Genomic DNA, 24,997 nt, shown 5'->3' on the forward strand with positions numbered 1-24,997 from the left:
GGCAGCCAAGCACCAACGTGCAGGGTGGAGGCTGCAATCTGGTGGCAACTCATTTGCTGTCTCAAGCTCACCTTTCGAAATGGATTGGGGGGAAATAATGTGAGACCCAGCTGCTGAGACATGAAGAATGAGCAGATGGTCAAAGGATTATATCCCACCTAAATCCAGCACATGATTTGCAGAGCTGGCCATTCACCATAATGCAATATGGATTCTACTTCAGTTGCATTTTAAGAAGCAGAATCTGCAGCAGTTAATGCCAACCCCACAGCTGCAAGAAAGCGACATTCTTGATCCAAACAATCCCCCAGTGGGAACCAACCCTCCCTGCCCTGGTAGCTCCTTTGGCTGTGTCCCCTGGCGACTCTGCCCTTCTTCAGTCCTGGCGGGAACCTGTATGCACCTTCCTGTGCAGATGCACACCCTCCTTCTCGGACTGAGCACCAGACAATTTGCAACTGGGATGGAGAGGAGGGGAAGAGAGATCTCAACATCAGTGCAAATCAAAAACCTAAATGCAGATTTAATTTATTCAGTTTTAATAAAAGGAAACTCTTTGCAGCAGGTTTACTCCTTTAAAGTCTCTCCCTTCTCACATTAACTCAGAACTAGCCTCTGCCGAGTGCAATGGAGCCAGCACTGAAGGAGAGGCACAGAGCATGGCACCCTCCCTAGGCAGTTGGCTAAGCTTGTTCCAGTTGTGTGTTTTTCCTTCTGTCTCTGCAAGTGGGAGGGCTGGCCATCAATTTCAAATATTGGGGGGGGGCTCAGACTCTGCAGCCCTCCCCACACCTAATGCTGCAGGCCTCTTCCTCCTGCCATGGCCGTTACAGGGTTTCGTGTGCTTTCTCCTCCCCTCACTCTCTTTCAGCACAGCTTTCCCGCCAGCCAACAGCTTCCACCTGGAAAACACAGACAGAGGCCTGGTAATTACTCTACGGAGCTGGTCCCAGAGGGAGAAGATCTACCCAAGGGAACCCTTGAGTACACACACCACCTCCTGGAGCAAGAGCTTCCCAGTGTGAACATGACAACCCCCAACGCTCCTCTGTTCCACAGCAACCATTCACGGGGGTGGGGGTGGGGGCAGACAAAGGTCCATCATGGGTCAGCAAGTCTACCTGTTGTTTTTTCACTGCCACTAATTTCCAGCTGAAAAGGAAGATATTGCCAGCTCCAAAATAAGGTAGGAGGCTATTGGGGGCATCTGCTTGTTTTTCCTACCATTGCCAAGATCTTATTTCACCCACAAACCTAGAATAGTCTTCCCAAAATACAGTTATAAACCTCTAAATTTTCTCCATGAAGGTTACTTGCTTGTTGAAGAAACATTTCCATCCACAATATCAGGAAGCTGCATTGATTTGTGTCACTTAGCAATAGCAATAGCAATAGCACTTACATTTATATACCGCTCTATAGCCGGAGCTCTCTAAGCGGTTTACAATGATTTAGCATATTGCCCCCAACATTCTGGGTACTCATTTTACCGACCTCGGAAGGATGGAAGGCTGAGTCAACCTTGAGCCCCTGGTCAGGATTGAACTTGTAACATTCTGGTTACAGGGCGGCAGTTTTACCACTGCGCCACCAGGGGCTCTTGGGCCAGCATATTGCTGCCACTCCCAGGGGTGGCCAAGAGCTCCTGCCCCCCTGCTCACTCCCTCCAGGGGCTACTCTCCCCCTCCGTCCGTTCGTGGCCACTAGCAGGAACAATGGCCACACAGCCCCTCTGCTGCTCCCAGCTGAGACTTTGTTCAAGCGCTGCTGTTTGGGCGATTTCTTTCTCTGCTCAGACCAAGGCGGAAAAAGAAGCAGCCAGCCAGCCCTTGAAGAAAGCACCAACTTGGAGCAGCATCAGGGCTGTACAGTCCGTCTTGCCCAGAGGGGCCACACCCCCACGTACGGCTTCATATTTTATGGCCAACAATAGGAGGGAGGGAGGGGGCAGTTGGCAAGAGCTCTTCCTCCTGGAAAGGAGGCTGTGAGGCACAGCAACCCTAATCCCCTTGAAATCAGTGGGCACAGCAAAGAGCCTCTATGACTTACATGTAATGGGCCTTCTCTGGATTATATTTGATGCTGATAAGTCAGAGCAGAGCACAGAAAGGAAGAGAAAAAATAAGCAAATAAACCCTGCAACTGGAAAGTATTGATTGCATAAGAATATTCTCCTTTGGAGCTTTGTGTCACAGGCTGATCCAAAAGAAAAGCTGGTTTACATATGCAGAAATATGTAACTTATTCCTCCAATCAGGCTCTGTACCAGAGAGATGACTGGAAAGTAGCCAATGTAACACCAATTTTCAAAAAGGGATCCAGGGGATATCCAGGAAATCACAGGCCAGTTGGCTTAACATCTATGCTGAGCAAATTGATGGTAAGCATTCTCATTGATCCGTGACCAAGAGTCGGGCGCGACTGAACAGAGAGAGATTCTCAAAGATTAATCTGTTGAGCATATAGAAGAATAGGCCCTGCTGAAGGAGAATCAGCCTGGCTTCTACAAGGGCAAGTCTTGCCTCACTAACCCTTTGGAGTTCTTTGTGAACAGGCATGTGGATAAATGATCCAGTTGACATAATATACTTGGACTTCCAAAAAGCTTTTGACAAAGTTCCTCTTAAGAAAACTTAGCAGTTTTCATGCATGGATTGGTAACTGGTTGCAGGACATGCAAAAGAGGGTAGGAATTTATGGACAGATTTCACAATGGAGGGAGGTAGAAAGTGGGGTCCCCCAGGGATTGGTACTGGGACCAGTGCTCTTTAACTTGTTCATAAATAATCTAGAAGTTGAGGTAAACAGCAGGGGGCCAAATTTGCAGATGACATTAAACTATTTAGGATAGTGAGATCTAAAACAGATTGTGAGGTGCTCCAAAAGGAATTCTCCTTTTAGGGAGTGGGCAACAAAATGGCAAATGTGGTTCAATGTGAGCAAGTATAAAGTGATGCATATTGGAGCAAAAAAACCAAACCCCAACTTCACATATATGCTGATGGGATCTGAACTGTCAGTGACTGACCAGGAGAGAGGTCTTGGGGTTGTACTGGCCAGCTCATTGAAAGTGTCGATCCAGTAAGTGGCAGCTGTGAAAAAGGCCAATTCCACGCTAGGGTTCTTTAGGAAGGGGAATAAAACGGCTAACATTATAATGCCCTTATACAAAACTATGGTGCGACCACACTTGGAGTACTGCGTACAATTCTGGTCACCACATCTTAAAAAAGACATTGTTGAACTGGAGAAGGTACAGAAGAGGGCAACCAAGATGATCAGGGGCCTCGAACACCTTCCTTACATGGCAAGGCTACAACACCTGGGGCTCTTTAGTTCAGAAAAAAGACTGACCGGAGACATGATAGAGGTCTATAAAATTATGCATGGTATGGAGAGAGTGGATAGAGAGCTTTTTCTCCCTCTCTCACAACACTAGAACCAGGAGCCATCCCATGAAACTGATTGCCAGGAAATTCAGGACCGACAAAAGGAAGTACTTTTTCACACAGTGCATAATTAACCTATGGAATTCTCTGCCCCAAGATGTGGTGGCAGCCACATGGATGGCTTTAAGAGGGGTTTGGATAACTTCATGGAGGAGAGGTCTATCAACAGCTACTAGTCTGAGGGCGCCACCTCCAGCCTCAGAGGCAAGATGCCCCTAAATCCCGGTTGCAGGGGAGCAACAGCAGGAGAGAGGGCAGGCCCTCAGCTCTTGCCTGGGGCTTCCCAGAGGCATCTGGTGGGCCGCTGTGTGAAACAGGATGCTGGACGAGATGGGCCTCCTTGGGCCTGGTCCAGCAAAGCTATTCTTATGCAAGGGTTCTCTTACATCCCACAGCAGAGGCAGGTGGAGCCGGGTTCCCACCACAACTTCCCAATAAGGCAAAGCTCTAGAAAGGTCTGAAACTGTCACTCTGCACATGTGCAAACCTGTCAGCGTGATGAGAGAAAAATCCTGGTATACTACAGTTGCTACAGAATATCTTTACAGAGATCCTTAAGACTCTTTTGCTGGCTTGTACAAATACGTAGTTCTATTTAAGACAGGCTACTGAGAGTTGTGAGGTTTCCGATTCAAAGATGCATAGCCAGTCCTTCAAGCATCAGCACCCTAGCACCAGACACAGAAGGAGTCCCTTTGCCCACAGTTAAGCTAGCAGCATTCTGCCAATGTGCATATGGCCAGCAAACACCGGCACCACAACAGAAGTCACACAGAAAAACTTGGACTTGAGCAAACTAGATATGTACTCCATGTCTTGCTCCTTCCCCACTCCATTTTGTCTAGCAGGATGTGCCCATGTTATGGGCACATTCTGACACACCACACACACTCCATCCTGTACAGCAGGAGCAGAAACACACAATGAGGTAACATCACAACTCAGCTTCAATTTTACTCCATGTTACGGAGCGAAGAAGGGAAGGGAAGGAGAACGAGACACACGGCTGATTTCGGCAGCAGTCGTGGATTTCAGCCTCCAGATCAGGGACCAACTTAGGAGGTTGCGTCCTCTGCAGAGAATTGATCTCACCAGTCCAGCAGTGATCTCAGAGCTGTAAGGCCACATCCTGTCTAGGATTTTTGAACAGTCAAAATGAGCAGGGTTATGTATTCATTCATTCATTCATTCATTCATTCATTTTATTTAATTAGATTTATATACCGCCCTTCCGATACGGCTCAGGGCAGTTCACAACAAGATAAAAACAATTAAAAACAAATTAACAATTAAAATCAAACTATTAAAACACACAAAAAAACAATAAAACAGCTAAAAGCCCTGAAAATCAGGGCAACAATTTAAAACAGTTTAAAACAATTAATCATTTAAAACTCTGGAAGGCCAGGCCAAATAAGTACATTTTAAGGGCTCTCTTGAAGGACAGCAATGATCTCAGATTACGAATTTCTGCCAGGAGTGCAATCCATAGCCCAGGAGCAGCTACAGAGAAGGCCCACCTCTACGTCGCCACCAGACGAACTGGTGGCAACTGGAGACGGACCTCCTCAGTTGACCTTAACGTGCGGTGGGGATCATGTAAAAGAAGGCGCTCTCTTAGATAACTCAGACCTAAGCCGTTCAGGGCTTTAAAGGTAATAACCAGCACCTTGTATTTTGCCCGGAAACATATCGGCAGCCAGTGTAGCTGTTTCAAAACAGGCATCATATGGCCTCTCCGGGTTGCCCCAGAGACCAGTCTGGCTGCCGCATTTTGAACTAACTGAAGTTTCCGGACTACGTACAAAGGCAGCCCCACGTAGAGCGCATTGCAGTATTCAAGCCTTGAGGTTACCAGCTGATGCACCACTGTTTTGAGGTCATCCTCTCCGAGGAATGGACGCAGCTGTCGAATCAGCCGGAGCTGACAGAAAGCACTCCTGGCCATGGCCTCCACCTGAGATACCAGGGTGAGGCCTGGGTCCAGGAGTACTCCCAAGCTGCGCACCTGCTCCTTCTGGGGGAGTGTAACCCCATCCAGCACAGGGAAATCTAACTCATCCCTCAGATTCTGAGCCCCCACAATGAGAACCTCCGTCTTGCTTGGATTCAGCTTCAATTTGTTCTCCCTCATCCAGCCCATTACGGCCTGTAGGCAGGCATTTAGAGAATGAGTGCCATTTCCTGAAGATGAAAAGGAGAAGTAGATTTGGGTGTCATCAGCATACTGATAACACCCAGCACCAAATCTCCTGATGACCTCACCCAGCGGTTTCATGTAGATATTGAAAAGCATTGGTGACAGAATGGAGCCCTGGGGGACTCCATATAACAGCTCCCGTTTTGAGGAGCAACTGTCACCAAGCTCCACCATCCGGAATCTACCTGAGAGATAGGAGCGATCCCAGGCGATCAAGAAGGATACCATGGTTGATGGTATCGAACGCCGCCAAGAGATCCAGAAAAACCAGCAGAGTCACACTCCCTCAGTCAATTCCCCGGTAAAGGTCATCCATCAGGTCGACCAGGGCTGTCTCAACCCCATAGACAGCCCTAAAGCCAGTTTGAAATGTGTCTAGATAATCAGTTTCCTCCAAGACTGCCTGGAGCTGGTCGGCCACCACCCTCTCAATCACCTTGCCCAACCAAGGGAGATTGGAGATTGGCCTGTAACTGTCCATCACTAAGGGATCCAAAGAAGGCTTCTTTAGGAGTGGTCTAATCAATCCCTCCTTCAAACAAGGGGGCAACCTACCCTCCCTCAGTGATGCGTTTATTATATTAACTAGGCCATCTCCAACAATCTCCCTGCTAGACAGAAGCAGCCAAGTTGGGCAAGGATCTAGAGAACAGGTGGTAGGCCCCAGGAGTCACAGATTGAAACTGATCCAATCTAATACTGCAAGAGAGATTGCTGGACACCTCCTCCATAGACCCTGCAAAAACAGTGGAGTCCAAGTCGGCCCGAATACAGGAGATCTTGTTTGCAAAAAATCCATTAAAGGCATCACAGCAGAACGACCCCGGGGACTGATTTGAAGTAGAAGGAGCAGAAATCAAACTCCTCACAACCTGGGATAGCTCTGCTGAGCGCGAACCTGCAGCCACAATATGCGCAGACCAAAAGCTCTTTTTTGCCGCACGCACCGCAACCACATAACTCTTCAAATGGGTGACATGCTGTATCCTATCAGATTCGAACCGAGTTCTCCTCCACTTGCGCTCTAGTCGCCTACCCAACCGCTTCAGCCCCCGCAACTCCTCAGTATAACAAGGGGCCATTTTTGCTGCAGGTCGGAAGGGACGCTTAGGAGCAATCGTGTCTACTGCCCTGATGAGTTCCCTGTTCCAGGTTCCCACCAAGGCATCGACAGAATCACTGGCAGCACCAGCGTCAAAATCCTCCAAGGCCTTTTGAAATCCCACTGGGTCCAGCAGCCTTTTTGGACGGACCATGCTAATAGGTCCACCACCCCTGCAAGGGTGGATTGCGGCTGTGAGACCAACCTTAACCAGGTAGTGGTCCGTCCATGACAATGGGGAAACCACTGGATCCCCCACCCACGGAACACCTCCCTGATCCAAACAAAAGACCAAATCAAGTGTGTGGTCGGCAACGTGAGTTGGTTCAGAAACTAATTGGGATAGGCCCATAGTTGTCATGGCCGCTATGAACTCCTGAGCCGCACCAGACAAGCCAGCCCCAAGTGGATATTGAAGTCCCCCAGCACCAAAAGTCTAGGAGACTCCAACACCAACTCCGCGACTAGCTCCGTCAGCTCAGTTAGGGAGTCAGTTGGGCAGCGGGGTGGACGGTACACCAACAGAATCCCCAATCTATCCCTAGTTCCCAGCTTCAAAAATACGCATAAGTCAGCTGTCTCACAGGGGCCCTGGTAAGGGAAATGGTATTCTTATGGACCACAGCCACTCCACCACCCCCCGCCCACATCCTCTAGCCTGCTCCACGACAGAGTAACCTGGTGGGAGAAGCTGAGCCCACACAGGACCACTCGCCTCGCCCAACCAGGTCTCAGTTATACATGCCAGGTCAGCTCCCTCATCCACGATCAAATCGTGGACAATTTAGGTCTTATTCTGAACTGACCTGGCATTACAGAGGAGCAAGACCAGACTCTGTGGGTCGTTGGGGCTGCTCCCTGAGGCCTGAGAGGACAGCACAGTTGGAAGTGGAAACAGTCACTAAGTTACTGAATTCCCTTCCCCTGTAACGGCCAGCTGCTCTGCCTTAGTGAGAACTTGCAGGTGAGAAATTAATGAGAACTTGCAGGTAGCACGTCAGAAAGGCACCCTGCCACAAAAGGTGCATTTCCAAAGTTGTCTTATTTTTCAATGCCAATATTTCTGACTATATATATTCATATTCCCCAAGTAGACAGTGGTGATACTCAGTTAACATAGAGAATAAATAGCTCACTTTCCTTGGTATGATGCTTACAAAAATCTCCATACAATACCATGGGGTCATGAATGCTCTTGAAACTTGGCTTGAATTCATTTTGGCTTGAGATTCATAACATCTTTGACATGACATTGCAGCAATCATTACCTGTCATAGGAACATAGGAAGCTGCCATATACTGAGTCAGACCATTGGTCTAGCTAGCTCAGTATTGTCTTCACAGACTGGCAGCGGCTTCTCCAAGGTTGCAGGAAGGAATCTCTCTCAGCCCTATCTTGGAGATGCCGCCAGGGAGGGGACTTGAAACCTTCTGCTCTTCCCAGAGCAGCTCCATCCCCTGAGGGGAATCTCTTGCAGTGCTCACACATCAAGTCTCCCATTCATATGCAACCAGGGCAAACCCTGCTTAGCTATGGGGACAAGTCATGCTTGCTACCATAAGACCAGCTCTCCTCTCATTACAGGAAGGACATTGTTTTGTTGGGGTATATCCCCAGCATACAGAATCTAGCATTACATCAAGAATTGTGGATTCTTCATGCTTGGGGGTGTAGGGCTGCCAAAGGGATTATAATACAGCACCAGAAGGACAAATTTACTCCTGAACTGCAACTTCAGATAACTGACATGTGTTCCCTGTCAGCATTTGAACTGGTTTTTTCCCTTCCCTGATGGAAAGGTAAAGAAAAAGAATTTCCAGCTATTCAGTCAAATTTTAATGAATTGTTTATGCTTTGAAGACATGTATCTTTAGAAGAAGGTGTCTTCCCTCCTCTGCTTCCCTTTCTTTTTTCCTAGGTAGGTTTTGTCTTATTATGTTAAAGTTATGTTTAAGGGATCTTCTCTTCTCTTCCCCTCCCTTTTTAAAAGTTATATTTACATATATAATTGCCATCCTTGATGATGTTATGTTCACTGTGTAATCTTATTGCAATAAAATTAAAATTAAAGCACCAGGGGGAGGGAAAAAAGGAACTTGTACTTCTTCCCTTCCACTGACAATGGCTTTCATTCCGTTTTCCTAACTTTGGTGCACACTATTTTTGCAACACATTTCAATCTAGTTAACTGCTGGCACCATCGGGGTTTGGGAGGGCTTTTTTAATTTAGTAGTTGTGCAATTGATCTCTGTTTTCCATTCAAGAATCACCCTTAAGTTTCTGCCCAGCAGCTGGTTTGAACTGAGCAGTGAGGACAGAAACAAAATCTCTAATTCAATCACTGAGATTATGGGACTTTAATCCTGCGATGCTGGCAAAAGAGACAGGCAACTCTTTCAGGTGACCTGTTTCCCCAAACACAAAAAGCCAGGGGGATTTAAGCCACCAATTTAGGCCATGTTTAAGAAAAGAGATGTCCCAAGATGGTGTCTCCTTGGGGGGGGGGGCGGGAAAGAGCCACGTCTTCAAAGGGGAACTAGGAAGTAGGTTTCATGCCCAGAACCAGGACAGCTCCTGGCCCAAATGATGCACTGCTCCCATATCATCAAAGCATGTACATGTTTCATTCTAAATTGAATTCTGTTTTCATTTGAAACTTTCCCTCAGGATAAGGTTCTGATTAGATTTGGTTTAAAGTTTAAATCCCTTTGTACTGAGAAGTTATTTGTTCATAAAAAGCAGTCTCACTCGCAGACAATCCTGCAGATGGAAGCCATTCTCTCTCTCTCCCCGCCCTCCGGTTGCATGCCCCAATTGAAAACTCCCAGAGTCAGAGAGAAACCTGAAGTTTGGTTCAGGCGTAAGGCGGCATATTATCGTGAGGATCAAGGCCTTTTGTATCGGGCCACATGTGGGGCTTGGATCCTCCCTCCCTCCCTCTTCTAGAAGCAAAATGCCAGCTTTCCTTTGAGGTTGAGAGAAGGAGGGCGAAATGAGTCCTGCATGCGTCCAAACCACTTTTGCTGGGCAGTGCTGAAAGGAGGAGGGCAGCACAGGGCCCTTGGCTACTTCATTTACTGGAAGTGGGCAGGGACCACAGTTGCCATTTGGGGGCAACGGACCCCTGTCCAGCCTGGCTTCTATTATCCGGCCGTTGGAGGGGGCTCGGTCGAGATCATGCGGGCTCCTCTGCAGGGGGGCGCGATGCCTCCTCGTCTCCTTTCCAAGAGGCCTGCGCTGGATCGAGTGAGGCCGTTCTAGGCCCGTCTGCAACCTCCCGTGGATGGGGGCAAGGGGACTGAGAGGGTGGGGGCCGCTCTGCTCCAGGCAGTCTGGGAGGAAACGGATGATCCAGACCCATTTCAACCTGGATTTTGGTCAGCCTATGGGGCGGAGACTGCTTTGGTCAGCCTAATGGATGATCTCCCATTGGGAATTGACAAGGGGAGTGTGACTCTATCGGTCCCTCTGGATCTCTCGGCAGCTTTCGATGCCATGGTATTCTTCTGGATCGCCTGCGAGGGTTAGTTGGGAGTGGGAGGCACTGTTTTACAGTGGCTCCATTCGTACCTCTCAGTCAGATTTCAGACGGTGTCACTTGGAAACTGCTGTTCTTCCAAGCGAGAGCTTTCATATGGAGTCCCCTAAGGCTCCGTTTTCTCTCCAGTGTCTTTTAAGATCTACATGAAACCTCTGGGGGAAATCATCAGAAGATCTGATGCAGGGCACCATTAGCACGCTAATGACACCCAAATCTATTTCTCCATGTCAGCTTCATCAGGAAATGGCATAACATTCCTAAGCGCCTGTTTGCAGGTGGTAATGGGCTGAATGAGGGATAACAAATTGAAGTTGAGTCTAAATAAGGTGGAGGTGCTCATCGTAGAGAGTTGTAATCAAGAAGTTGGAATAGATCTGAATGAGGTTACACTCCCCTGGAAAGGCAGGTACAGAGTTTGGGAGTTCTCCTGGATCCAAATATATCCGATGGAAATGGTGACCAGGAGTGCTTTTTATAAGCTCAGGTGATACACAAACTGTGTCTTTCTCTGGAACAATATGACCTTAGTAACCTCCAGGCTTGACTATTGCAATGTGTACATCATTCAGAAACTAAAATTGGTGCAAAATGCAGCAGCCAGGTTAGTCTCTGGGGCAACCCAAAGAGACCACATAACTCCAATCTTAAAAGAACTACACCAACTGCTTATCTATTTCTGGGCAAAATACAAAATGCTGGTTATTACCTATAAAGCCCTTAATGGCTTCAGACCAGGGTACCTAAGAGAACACTTTGTTTGTTTGTTTGTTTGCTTGCTCGGCAGCCGGCCCCCATTAAGATTGTCAGAGGAGGTTCATTTCCTGTCACCACTAAGGTAAAGTGTGCTGTTGAGTTGGTGTCAACTCCTGGCAACCACAGAGCCCTGTGGTTTTCTTTTGGTAGAATACAGGAGGGGTTTACCATTGCCTCCTCCCATGCAGTATGAAATGCAGCCTTTCAGCATCTTCCTATATCACTGCTGCCCAATGTAGGTGTTTCCCATAGTCTGGGAAACATACCAGCGGAGATTCAAACCAGCAACCTCACGCTTGCTAGGCACGTCATTTCCCCGCTGCGCCATTAGGTGCCCTGTCACCACTACATTGGCTCATCTGTTGGTGACTCAGTGGTAAGCCTTTTCTGTAGTAGTCCTGGGGCTGTGGAATGCACTCCCTGTCAAAGTACTGTACAGGACTGGGGCCCAGGCGGTGACTTGTCAGTTCCCTGGATCCCATCTGCCTAGAGCTTGCTGCTCAGGGCTATTTAGGGTGCTGCCGGTGACTCCAGCCCCCCAGAAGCCTGCAGGAGAGAGAAGAGGAGGAACATCACCTGCTTCCAGGCGGACCCCAGGGTGAGGGACTAGACGCCTGCCTGTCTGCTTCTCCTTCTGCCCCACTGCTTGCCATCTGCCCTCCAGGACTGACTGCTGTTCTGTGGTGAGGCTTTGCAGGACTGGGGCCCAGGGGGGTGACTTGGCAGTTTTCTGGATCCCATCTGTCTAGAGCTTGCTGCTCAGGAGTATTAAGGGTGCTGCCAGTGGCGGCATGCCACCAAAGGGGCAACACCAAAGGGGGTCGCCCCCTTGAGGGAACCACCTTGGGGACAGCGAGGGTGAGGGTGGGTATTTTGCATGTGGGTGGGTATTTAGTGGCATGGCTTCTGTTATAATTAGTCCTGGGTGAGATTATTTTATAATGTGTTTGGGCTTACCTGGAGATGGGGAGACAGGGGGCATGCCCACTGATTATGGGGTGGCAATTCCGGTGGTAGTAGGGAACAGAAGAAGTAACGTTGGCAGGCCGGCAGGCTGTTACAGGGGAAGGGGACTTGGAAATCTAATAGACATTTCCCCTTCCGGCTGTCCCATCAGCTCTTTGACCTTGGGGAGCAGTGCCAACCATCCTTGGAACCTCGCCTTGCTTCTCTGTAATACCAGGTCAGTCCAGAACAAACCAGAAACCATCCATGATCTGATTCTGGATGAAGGCGCCGACCTAGCATGTATTACGGAGACCTGGTTCGGGGAGGCTGGGGGCCCAGTCTGGTCCCAGATTCTTCCTCCAGAGTACTCTGTTGAGGAGTGGGTGAGGGACCGGGGGTGGGGACGTGGAGTGGCTGTGGTCTATAAGAATAATATCTCCCTTACCATGATCCCTGTTGAAGTGTCAGGCCATATCAAATGTGTGTATTTAAGTTTGGGGACCAGGGATAGACTGGGACTTCTGTTGGTATACCAATCACCCCGCTACTCAACAGATTCCCTAATTGAGCTGATGGACTTGGTCTCAGACTGGCATTGGAGTCTCCCAGGCTTGTGCTGCTGGGGGACTTCAATGTTCATTTCGGGACCAGTTTGTCTGGGGCAGCTCAGGAGTTCATAGCCACCATGACAACTATGGGCCGATCTCAAGTGGTCTCGGGACAGAAGCACGTTGCTGGGCACACACTTGATTTGATCTTTCACTTCGATCAGGGTGGTGTTCCATGGGTGGGAACTCCTGAGATTTCCCCATTGTCATAGACGGACCACCATTTGGTTAAGGTTGGACTCACAATCACTTTCCACCTTGACAGGGCTGAAGGACCTTCTTGGTCCACCCAAGAAGGTTATTGGATCCAATAGGATTTCAAGAAGCCTTGGAGGAGTTTAGTGTTGGTTCTGCCAGTGATCCTGTTGATGCCCTGGTGGAGAACTGGAACAGCAAACTCACCGGGGCGGTAGACATGATCGCTCCTAAGCGTCCTCTCCGACCTGCTTCAAAACTGGCCCCTTGGTATACAGAAGAACTAAGGGGGCTGAAGCAGCGAGGTAGATGACTGGAGCGCAAGTGTAGAAAGACTTGACTCAAATCTGACAGACTGCAACATGGAGCGCACTTGAAGATCTATACTCAGGTGATACGTGCAGCAAAGAAGCAATTCTTTTCTGCCCGTATTGCACCTGCAAGTTCACATCCGGTGGAATTGTTCAGGATTGTGAGAGGGCTAGTATGTGCCCCTCCTCCCTTGAATCAGTATCTGGAACCATCAATTACCCGCTGTGATGTGTATAATGAATTCTTGGGGGGGGGGGAATATCTCATATTCAGGCCGACTTAGACTCCATCTCCACAATTACTTCAGTGTCTGATGTGGAGGTGCCCAGTGACGACTCTTGTGTGGTTAAGTTGGATCAGTTCCAGTTTGTGACTCCTGAGGATGTGGACAACCTGACTGGAATCGTGCAGCCTACCATCTGTTCTCTTGACCCTTGACTGACATGGCTTATACTATCTGGCAGGGGGGTTGTTGTAGAAGGCCTGGTACAGATTATAAATGCTTCTCTGAGGGAAGGCAGGATGCCTCCTTAACTTAAGGAGGCAATTATTAGACTGCTTCTGAAGAAGCCTACCTTGGATCCCTCAGAGTTGAGCAACTACAGGCCTTTCTCCAACCTTCCATGGCTGGGCAAGGTAATTGAGAGGGTGGTGGCCTCCCAGCTCCAGACAGTCTTGGAGGAAACTGATTATCTAGACCCATTTCAGACTGGCTTCCGGGCTGGCTATGGGGTGGAGACTGCCTTGGTCGGCCTGATGGATGATCTCCAATTGGCAATTGACAGAGGAAGTGTGACTCTGGTGGTCCTTTTGGACCTCTTGGCGGCTTTCGATTGGCCATAGTATCTTTCTGGAGCGTCTGAGGGGGTTGGGAGTGGGAGGCACTGCTTCGCAAGGGTTCAGCTCCTACCTCTCGGGCAGGTTCCAGATGGTGTCCCTTGGAGACTGTTGTCCTTCAAAATCTGAACTTTTGTATGGTGTCCCTCAGGGCTCCATATTGTCTCCAGTGTTGTTTAACATCTGTGTGATGGGATATCTACATGAAACCGCTGGGAGAGATCATCAGGAGATTTGGTGCAGGGTGCTATCAGTATGCTGATGACACCCAAATCTATTTCTCCATGTCAGCATCATCAGGAGAGGGCATAACCTCCCTAAATGCCTGCCTGGAGTCGGTGATGGGCTGGATGAGGGATAACAAACTGAGACTGAATCCAGATAAGACAGAGGTACTCATTGTGCGGGGTCGGAACTCGAGAGATGATTTTGATCTGCCTATTCTGGATGGGGTCACACTTCCCTAGAAGGAACAGGTATGCAGTCTAGGGGTGCTTCTGGATCCAAGCCTCTCCCTGGTCTCCCAGGTTGAGGCAGTGGCCAGTGGTTCTATCAGCTTTGCCTGATACGTCAGCTGCGTCTGTTTCTTGAGATGAACAACCTCAAAACAGTGGTACATCTGCTGGTAACCTCCGGTCTAGATTACTTCAATGTGCTCTATGTGGGGCTGCCCTTTGTATGTAGTCTGGAAACTACAGTTGGTCCAGAATGCAGCAGCTAGGTTGGTCTCTGGGTCATCTCAGAGAGACCATATTACTCCTGTGCTGAAAGAACTACACTGGCTGCCAATAGGTTTCCAGGCAAAATACAAGGTTTTGGTTATAACCTATAAAGCCCTAAACGTCTTGGACCCTGGGTATTTATGAGAACATCTTCCTCACTATGAACCACACTGCCCATTGAGATCATCAGAAGAGGTCCGTCTGCAGTTTGTTTAATTTATTTATCACTTTTAATTGTTGATTTTAAAGTGTATAGATGTTTTCATTACAGTTGTTGTGAATCCCCTCGAAATATGGTTATAAGTGGTATAGAAATGTGTTTAAATAAATGGCTGCAGTGAGAGGAGAGGAGCTCAGCTTGCTTTTGTCCACCTCTCAGAGGCTTCAGCAGCAACCCTGACTCCGTCCACCTTGACCAGAAGCCCATTTTAACCCAGAGGAGCCCTGGGGAAGGTGGCTGCCTCCAGACAAGGCTACTTTCAGACCCCACTAACTGGGCAAAGAGGCACCTTTTTAACATGGTGACCGTGATTCTCTTTACTGAGCGGGGGGGAGCAACTGGCCCTCTCCACCCCCAGCACAGCATCCCTACAGTGGCTGTTGCTGGGGTCCATCTTATGGTTTCTTCCTAGACTCTGTGAGCCTTTTGGGGACAGGGATCCATTTTATTTATTTATTATTTCTCTATGTAAACCGCTTTGGAAACTCTTGCTAAAAAGCAGTATATAAATATTTGTTGTTGTTGATTCTCAAATCTCTGTTCAGCCATGAACCTCACCAAGTGACTCTGGGCCAGCCACTTATCTCTCAGCCTAACAGACCTCACAGGGTGGCTGTGATGATAAACATAGCCATGTACACCGCTCTGAGCTCCCTGGAGGAAAGCAGGATATAAGTGTAAGAATTGATGAATGAAACAGACTATCCAAATTCAACCTTAGCACAGCATCTCTGTTGGTTGCTGCTGGTGCCTAAAGCTCCACCGTCTAAAAGGAAATATAAGATAGGCATAGGAACATAGGAAGCTGCCATATACTGAGTCAGACCATTGGTCCATCTAGCTCAGTATTGTCTACACAGACTGGCAGCGGCTTCTCCAAGGTTGCAGGCAGGAATCTCTCTCAGCCCTATCTCAGAGAGGCTGCCAGGGAGGGAACTTGGAACCTTCTGCTCTTCCCAGAGCGGCGGCTCCATCCCCTGAGGGGAATCTCTTATAGAGCTCACACTTCTAGTCTCCCTTTCATATGCAACCAGGGCAGACCCTGCTTAGCTAAGGGGAAAAGTCATGCTTGATACAACAAGACCAGCTCTCCTCTCCATCTACTGCACAAAAATAAAAGTTGGTACACATCAATAAAACTGTTGCAGTGTACACGCCATCATCTGTTAAGCAAACAAGCACAGAAAAAGATCCCCAGCTGTTAAATTCTATAACCAGATAACACTCTGTTCCAGGGCTGGCGGAGAGATGAGGGAGAGAGGAGGGAATCACCTGGTTTTTCTCATAGCATCAGCCAATGCCTCTTGAGCATTGACATCTGGTGTCAGTTTTTCTATAAATAATGCTTGCTTTATTTTCTGTTTTTGTAAATTCCTTTCAATCCCCAAAATAGATATTTTAGTAGGCACTACTTTGCCTTTGTGCTTTTAACTCAAATGCATCGACCAGGGCTTTGTTCTCTGTGCACAATACCTCAAATCTGCTAGATGTTCTTTATCTCTATCTTTCACCAGTCAACCAGATTCTCCAATATAAAATGAAGTGCAACCTAAACATTGAATGTTTTATATTGCAACTTGCTTTCCAGAATTTACTTCCCCCACTGACAAATTTCACAGTCTTGTACATCACATCTCCTATCATACAATCTGGAGTTAATTAATTGTTGTTTTAGTGTTACTGGTGTCGTGCAAACCAGATTCACTTCAATTCCTTATCTTTCCAAGTTTCTCTCTATTTGCCATGTAGATCTATCCATAATGAATGGTATTCTTAGAATAGGCAAACCCTTAGTGAATCTAGCTCTTCTCCAACTCTTTGAAACAGGCAGTTCATACACATTCTTCCTGATTAGAGTTTCTGCGTTCTCTCTAGATTCCTTTCGGTGTTCAGCTGTGGAGACATCCTCCGTCCTCTGTCACATTTTTCATACAGGCAAACCTTGCTTTCCGCAGTTTCAGCAGTTGCAGTTTCACATATCCGCAGTCGGGGAATAGGCACCCAACCTCAGTATACGCAAAGGCAAAAAATACAGGCTCATGTATCCGCGGGTCAGGGGTCAGCCACGACCATACTTGGAAAGGGAAATCCAGCAATTCCCCAATCCCCTGATGACCTCACCCAGCGGTTTCATGTAGATGTTAAAAAGCATTGGTGACAGAATGGAGCCCTGAGGAACTCCATATAGCAGCTCCCATTCTGAAGACCAACTATTGCCAAGTGCCACCATCTGAAATCTACACAAGACATAGGAGTGGAACCACTGTAAAACAGTGACTCCTATTTAAGAAGGGTTTGGATAACTTCATGGAGGAGAGGTCTATTGACGGCTACTAGTCGGAGGGCTAGAGGCCACCTCCAGCCTCCAAGGCAGGATGCCTCTGAGTACCAATTGCAGGGGAGGAACAGCAGGAGATGAGAGAGCATGCCTCAATTCCTGCCTGTAGGCTTCCAGCGGCATCTGTTAGGCCACTGTGTGAAACAGGATGCTGGACTAGATGGGTCTCCTCGGGCCTGATCCAGGAGGGTGGTTCTTATCTCGGACTCAGACCAAATGCCACAGAGCCCTCAGATCATTAGATGGGAGCAGACACAGCAGAAGACATTTAGATACCCATTTCCAAAAACAGAAGACGCAGCTAAATAATTAGCCATCCGCTGCCTTTAAGGGCACCCCGGGGTCTGCTGCTCCAGGTAAGCCATTTCCCACTGTGGAAGAATGGCCAATTTGTGCTATGGGCAGACTTCAGGAGCATCTGGCACAGCTGGGTGGGAGCAGGAGGGCCCAGGAACCTGCCTATGGCATCGAGACAGGCTGACACCCTTGCCGGTGTCTCTGGCATGACACTGCACTACTGGCTGCTCCTCTGCCCAACGGGCCAGAATCGACAATGCACACAGTCCTCTCTCTCCTTCTCTCTCTCTGTTGCAGATACACTAGCACATGCGCTGGAGTGGCGCTCTCTCTCACACGCTAGACTTGACTTTGGGCACACTTCCAAGACTGTTGGCCATCACCATCTCATTACATATTCTAAAGGCCTTTACTTCTAATTAAAAACTAACTACCTGAGGCACAATGCTCCTGCCAAAATAAAATTCCCCCCACCCAAGTGCGGAAGCAAATATTGGCTCTCATTTGACATCATATCAACCCTGCTGGATCAGACCAAGAGTTCAGCATCGTGATTCCCACAGGGACCAGCAGCTATCAGGAAGCCCACACACACAGAATGAAGGCCAGAGTCTTCTCCAACAACAGGAGAACCATCAAGTTGCAGTGAATAATAATAAATTTTATTTGTTAGCCGCCCCATAACAAATTGCTCTCTGATCGGCTCACAACAGAGGATGAAAACATACAACACAAACACATAAAACATTAAACCATAAGACACAAAAAAGGGTAAAACAAAAATACAAAATACAATTCAAAGCAGCTTAGAAACACATTTTAAAATTAGTTTAAAATCAAACCGAATCGGAAAATCAGAATTTTAAAGGCCTGGGTGAACAAGAAGGTCACCCAGTTAACAATCCTAGCGCTGTCACCAACTCAAGAGTAAAACCATAATTCTCAACAGAGCTGGAAGAATCCAGGGAGTGATCCAGGACGACCCCCTGCCCTAAGACAAGATACCCTATAACCCGCCATGCAACCACCCACAGATGTTCAGCCAAAGGAGCCTCAGCAGCTGGCTCTGCAGCTTAACAGCACTTAAAGTTGGGATGTTTCCTTGCAACATTGCCGTGATGCCTGCCAGTTCTGGGGAGGAGCAATTCCTTCCTGCACCCACAACTACTGGGACTGGCGGACTGAAAAAAGAAAAACAGAAAGTGGCCCTTTGAGGTATTGGTATTGAAAAGCATCGTACCTTTGAGGCTGGAGGTGGCCTATAGTCCTCAGACTAATAGCCATTGATAGAGCTGTCCTCCATGAATCTGTCTAGCCCCATCTTGAAGCCATCCAGGCTGTTGGCTGTCACCACATCTTGGGGCAGAGAATTCCATAGTTTTATTGTATGTCGTATAAAAAAGTACTGCCTTTTGTCAGTCCTAAATTTTTCCACAATCAGTTTCATGGGATGACCACCTAGTTCTAACATTGTGTGAGAGAGAGAAAAATCTCTTTATCCACTCTCTCCACAACATGCATGATTTTATAGACATGTCTCCCCGCAGTCGTCTTTTTCTAAACTAAAGAGCCCTGATGCTGTAGCCTTGCCTCATAAGGAAGGTGCTCCAGGCTCCTGATCATCTTGGTTGCCTTCTTCTGCACCTTTTCCAGTTCTACAATGTCCTTCTTGAGATATAGTGACAAGAACTGCAAGCAGTACTCCAAATGTGGCCACACCATAGTTTTGTGCCCCAATGTGCATCACTTGACACTTGCCAACATTGAACCGCATTTGCCACTTTGTCGCCCACTCACCCAATTTGGAGAGATCCCTTTGGAGCTGCTCACAATCTGTTTTGGATTTTACTACCCGGAAGAGTTTGGTATCATCTGCAAATTTGGCCACATCGCTGCTTACCCCTGCTTCTAGATCATTTATGAATAAAGTAAAAAGCACCAGTCCCAGTACAGATCCCTGGGGACCCCACTTCGTTCTTACTTCCCTCCATTGCGAAAACTCTCCATTTATACCTACCCTCTATTTCCTGTCTTTCAACCAGTTAGCAATCCACACATGTACTTGTCCCCTTATAATCGAGAGTCTTTGATGAGGAACTTTGTCGAAAGCTTTTTGGAAGTCCAGGTATACTGTGTCAACAGGATCACCTTGATCCACACACCTGTTGACACTCTCAAAGAACTCCAAAAGTTTGGTGAGGCAAGATTTCCCTTTGCAGAAGCCATGCTGGTTCTCCTTCAGCAGGGCCTCTTTTTCTATATGCTTAACAGTTTTATCCTTGAGGATGCTTTCCATCAATTTGCCTGAAATGGACATGAAACTAACCGGCCTGTAATTTCCCGGATCGCCCCTGAATCCCTTTTTGAAAATCGGTGTTACATTTGCTACTTTCCAGTCCTCCGGTACAGAGCCTGATTGCAGGGATAAGTTATATATTTTAGCAAGGAGGTTAACAATTTCACATTTGAGTTCTTTGAGGACTCTTGGATGGATGCAATTCTGTACACTCAAATAAGAGTGTACAAAATTGCAGCCCTAACAGAAAAGCTGGGCTTTTTTTTTTTTTTTTGGTTCTGTTGCTGCTGCTAATATGTCAAGCTTAGTGTAGTCTTAATTTATTTTCTATAGATATAATGATGTTTTTGTGTGTTTTTAAATTTTGCTTTAAGCCACCATGAATTCTCCCTGCCCCCTGCTCTTTTTAAAGCCTATAGTCATTTTGGTATTGCATTTTTTTAAATTTTTTTTTTAGAGTTTATGGTGCTTCTATTAGCAATATAAATAAAAACAAAAAAGGTTACATCTCTGAGAGTATACATGATTACACAGAAGAATAGGTCCATCATAAGAGCCGCCTCTACATGCAAGATACCAAGATAACAATAATTGTTATATATAATTTACATACATACATATATATATATATATATATATATATATATATATATATGAATGAATATAATTATGAAATAAGAAATGTTAACATAAAACTCAGTCTACCATCAATAAAATTACAGGCCTAACAGTAAACCAAGATATAGAGGGGAGAGCCAAAACCGACAAAAAGCAACAGCAGAAAAGGAGGAAGCTCTAGACATGGAGATGAAGATTAATGCTCAGGCACGAAGCATTTCCATAATGAAGGTCCCCTCCCGTACCCGCTGACTCAAAAGTATCATTAAACATATTAATAATTAATATTATTAATATGTTATATCCATTTAAAACTTATATTAGTTTTGTACCTAAACAATAAATAGTATTGTTTTTATAATAGTATAAAAATATGATTAATGAATCTCAAACAGAGTACTTAGAGGGGTCCCTCAAAACAGAACAACAGTCCGCCAAAGTATAAAGCTCATTTATCTATTTATCTCATGATGTAAATGGTGACCATGACAAAGCATGACAGCCTTAATCCCTAGTGCCAGTTTTTAGTGTCAGTTGTTCCTTGAGGATTGATAAATAATAATAATAATAATAATAAATAAATGTAGAATTTAGTATCAATGAAAATGCTATTAGAGTCAGCACTGCTCCTTTATCTTCACCATAGAGAACAATGGGGATATGAAGCAGCCCCATTACTCCCCATGGGTAGCACCAAGGTGGTCCAAAGTGGGTTGGCGATAGGGTGGATTGGGTGCCAACTACTCCCCAACCCACAAGCCAATTTAGTACTTTGGGGTTTTTTAAGGAATTTTTGAAGTGTATGTTATGACGTTTCCAAATAATGAATCCCTATGAAGATTCATTACCCACCAAAGAGTTTAAACACTTCAAAAATTCCTAAAAAACAGAGTACCCCACTGGCTTGTGGGTGGGGGGGAATTAGTGGCACCCCATGTGTGAACTAGCCCCCAACCCAGGCATAATAAGAACAGGCATAATGTGGTCTCTCAGAGATACCCCAGAAACCTATCTGGCTGCCACATTTTGAACTAACTGAAGTTTCCAAACTACATACAAAGGCAGCCCTACATAGAGTGCATTACAGTAGTCTAACCTGGAAGTTACCAGCTGGTGTACCACTATGTTCAGGTCATTCTCCTCAAGGAACAAGCAGAGTTAGTGAATCAATTGCAGCTGGTAAAAAGTGCCCCTGGCCACAGCCTCAACCAGAGGCATCAGGGTGAGACCCGGGTCCAAGAGCACTCCCAAGCTATGAACGTGTTCTTTCTGGGGGAGTGTAAATTCATCCAGAACAGAAAATCCTATCCCATCTTGCAGATTACATCCCCCAACAACTAGCACCTCTGTCTAGCTTGGATTTAGCTTCTGTTTATTATCCCTCATCTAACCCATTACTGCCTTTAAGCAGACATTTAAGGGGCTAATGCCACTTCCTGATGACAAGGAGAAATAGATTTGGGTGTCGTCAGCATATTGATAACCCCCAGCACCAAATCCCCTGATGATCTCACCCAGCGGTTTCATGTAGATGTAAAGCATTGGCAGAATGCTCAAAGGCAAGATGACTCTGAGTCCCAGTTGCAGGGGAGTAACAGCAGCAGACGAGAGGGCATGCCCTCAACTCCTGCCTGTAGGCTTCTCAGAGGCATCTGGTGGGCCACTGTGTGAAACAGGATGCTGGACTAGATGGGCTTCCTTGGGCCTGATCCAGCAGGGCTGTTCTGATGTTCTGAAATCCTTCAGGCAATCCAGGTCGATGGTATCGAATGCTACTGAGAGATCCAAAAGAACCCTCTGTCAATTCCCTAGCGAAGGTCATCTATCAGGCTGGCCAATGCTGTCTCAAACCCATAGACCGCACTAAAGCCAGTTTGAAATGGGTCTAGGTCATTGGTTTTCTCCAAGACCACTTGGAGCCCAGTGACTTGCCTCAGGCACTGTCTGAACCTGTTGTACTGGATATGTTTCAGGGTGTTGCAGCCAAAGGATATGGATAAGATCCTCAGAACATGGGGGCAGCGTCATGCGCTCGAGCCTTGCTCATCACGGCTAACTCAAGTAGTCAAGTGGCCAGAGGGAGTTATTAATGAATTGTTGAGGAAGGGAAAGAGGCCAGCACTTCTCAGAGAAACAGTGGCAAAGAACCTTTTCTTTGACCCTCCAACCGTGAAACGGTTAGGCTTATTTCTAATCTTTCCTGAGTAAGGTAATGGAGTGTGTGGTGGCATCTGAGCTACAGAGGGCCTTGGGGGAACCGATTACTTTGACCCATTTCAATCTGGCTTCCACTCAGGGTTTGGGACCAAAACAGCCTTGGCAGACGACCTATGCCGAGAGGCGGAGAAGGGAAACACATCCCTGTGGGTGCTGCTGGACTCTCAGAGGCATTCAGTCCCACCAAGTATGGTATGTGTCCACCTCACAAGGCTGAGATGGGGTGGTTCTGAACTGGTTCTCATCATACCCCTCAGAGAAGGTCTAGTTGACACCATAAATACCTCACTGTGGGAGGGCAGGATGCCCCCCATGTTTGAAGGAGGCAATTGTGAGTCCTTTGCTTAAGAAGCCTGCCCTGGAGCCCTCAGTGAATGATAACTATAGGCCAGACCCAACCTCCCTTGGGTGGGCAAAGTAATTGAGAAGGTGGTGACTGATCAATTCCAGGCAGTTTGAGAACATAATGATTATCTAGATCCATTTCAAACTGGCTTTAGAGTGGGCTGTGGGGTGGAGACAGCCTTGGTTGACCTGATGGATGATCTCTACCAAAGAACGGATGGAGGGAGTGCAACTCTGTTGAGTCTTTGCAGCTTTCAATACCATTGCCCATGGTATCCTTCTATATCATTTGGGGAACTGGGGAATAGGTGGTACTGCTTTGCAGTGGCTCCATTCCAATCTCTCCGTTGGATTCTAGATGGTGTCGCTTGGAGATAGCTGCTCTTTGAAACGAGATCTGTATGTTGTCCCTCAGGCTCCATCCTATCTCCGATGCTTTTTAAAATCTACATGAAACTGCTGGGTGAGATCATCAGGAAGTTTGGAGCAGGGTGTTATCAATATGCTGATGACACCCAAATCTATTTCTCTATGACATCATCATCATCAGGAAATGGCATAATCCTCCTAAATGCCTGCCTACAGGCAGTAATGGACTGGATGAAGGATAATAAATTGAAACAATCCAAGCAAGACTGAAGTACTCAGGGAAAGGGCACATACTTCAAAGGATGTGATAGAACTTCCTGTTCTGGATAGGGGTTGCACTCCCCATAAAGGATCAGGTACATAGCTTGGAAGTGTTTCTGGACCCAGGCCTCACTCTGGTTTCTTGGGTTGAGGTTATGGCCAGGAGCACTTTCTATCAACTTCAGTTGATACAACAGCTGCGTCAGTTCCTTGAAGAGAAGGATCTCAGAACTGTGGTACACTCTCTGGAAACCTCTAGGCTTGACTACTGCAATGCGCTCTACGTGGGGCTACCTTTGTATCTAGTTAAACTTCAGTTGATCCAAAATTCAACGGCTAGATTGGGCTCTCGGGTTTCTCAGAAATACCATATTATGCCTGTTTTAAAACAATTGCATTGGCTACCAATAGGTTTCCGGGCAAAATACAAAATGCTGGTAATTACCTTTAAAACCTTTGGGACCAGGTTACCTGGGAGAGCACCTTCTTCTGTATGGTCCTCACTACACATTAAGGTCATCAAGAGAGGTCTATCTCTGTACGCCGCCAGCTCGCCCGGCAGTGATTCGGGAGTAGGCTTTCTCTGTGGTCACTCCTGGGCTGTGGAATGCACTCCCTATAGATGTTAGCGGGTTAACATCTTTATCAGCCTTTAAAAGAGCCCTTAAAACACATTTTTAGCCAAGCTTTTCGTAATATTTGAATGCTTTAAATTGTTTTAAAGTGCTTTAACTGTTTCTTGTTTTATTTTGCCTTTAGATGAGCCAGCGTGGTGTAGTGGTTAGAGTGCTGGACTAGGACCAGGGAGACCCAAGTTCAAATTCCCATTCAGCCATAAAACTAGCTGGGTGACTCTGGGCCAGTCACTTCTCTCTCAGTCTAACCTACTTCACAGGGTTGTTGTGAAAGAGAAACTCAAATATGTAGTACACCGCTCTGGGCTCCTTGGAGGAAGAGCGGGATATAAATGTAATAATAATAATAATAATAGCTTCAGGTGTTATATAAACTGAAAGAATGAATAAATAAAATACCTTGAGGAGAAGGTCCAGAAGGTGGTACTGAGGAAACCTATGCCAATCCCTTGGCCGATGGGGTTTCACAGGGTTCAGTCTCATTCGGCATGTTATTTAACAACTACATGAAACCCCTGGCAGAGGTTGTCCAGAGATCTGGGCTAGAGGGGCATCCATATGTGGGTAATATCCAGCTCTACCTCACTATATCAGCTGATCACAGGGAGTCAATGGATGTCCTGAACCTGGGCTAGAGGCAGTGATGGGCTGGATGCGGACCAATAAACGGAAACTTAATTCAGACAAGATGGAGATGCTGCTGGTCAACAGGAGAGCTGATCAGGGAGAAGGG

General features: G+C 46.9%; 1 protein-coding gene and 1 long non-coding RNA gene across 8 annotated transcripts in view; both read right to left on the reverse strand.

The window, feature by feature from the left end:
- Window positions 1-24,997, reverse strand: part of UNC13B (unc-13 homolog B) — a 267,593-nt gene that overhangs the window by 229,147 nt on the left and 13,449 nt on the right. The gene's annotated exons all lie outside the window — the stretch shown is intronic.
- Window positions 512-24,240, reverse strand: LOC128343231 (uncharacterized). The gene is made up of 2 exons (XR_008315398.1): window positions 24,075-24,240; window positions 512-902 (listed from the first exon to the last, which is right to left on the reverse strand). It is a non-coding gene; the product is annotated as an uncharacterized LOC128343231 (long non-coding RNA).

Source organism: Hemicordylus capensis, chromosome 2 (genome assembly GCF_027244095.1).
Source record: "Hemicordylus capensis ecotype Gifberg chromosome 2, rHemCap1.1.pri, whole genome shotgun sequence".
In the NCBI taxonomy this organism is placed as follows: Eukaryota; Metazoa; Chordata; class Lepidosauria; order Squamata; family Cordylidae; genus Hemicordylus; species Hemicordylus capensis.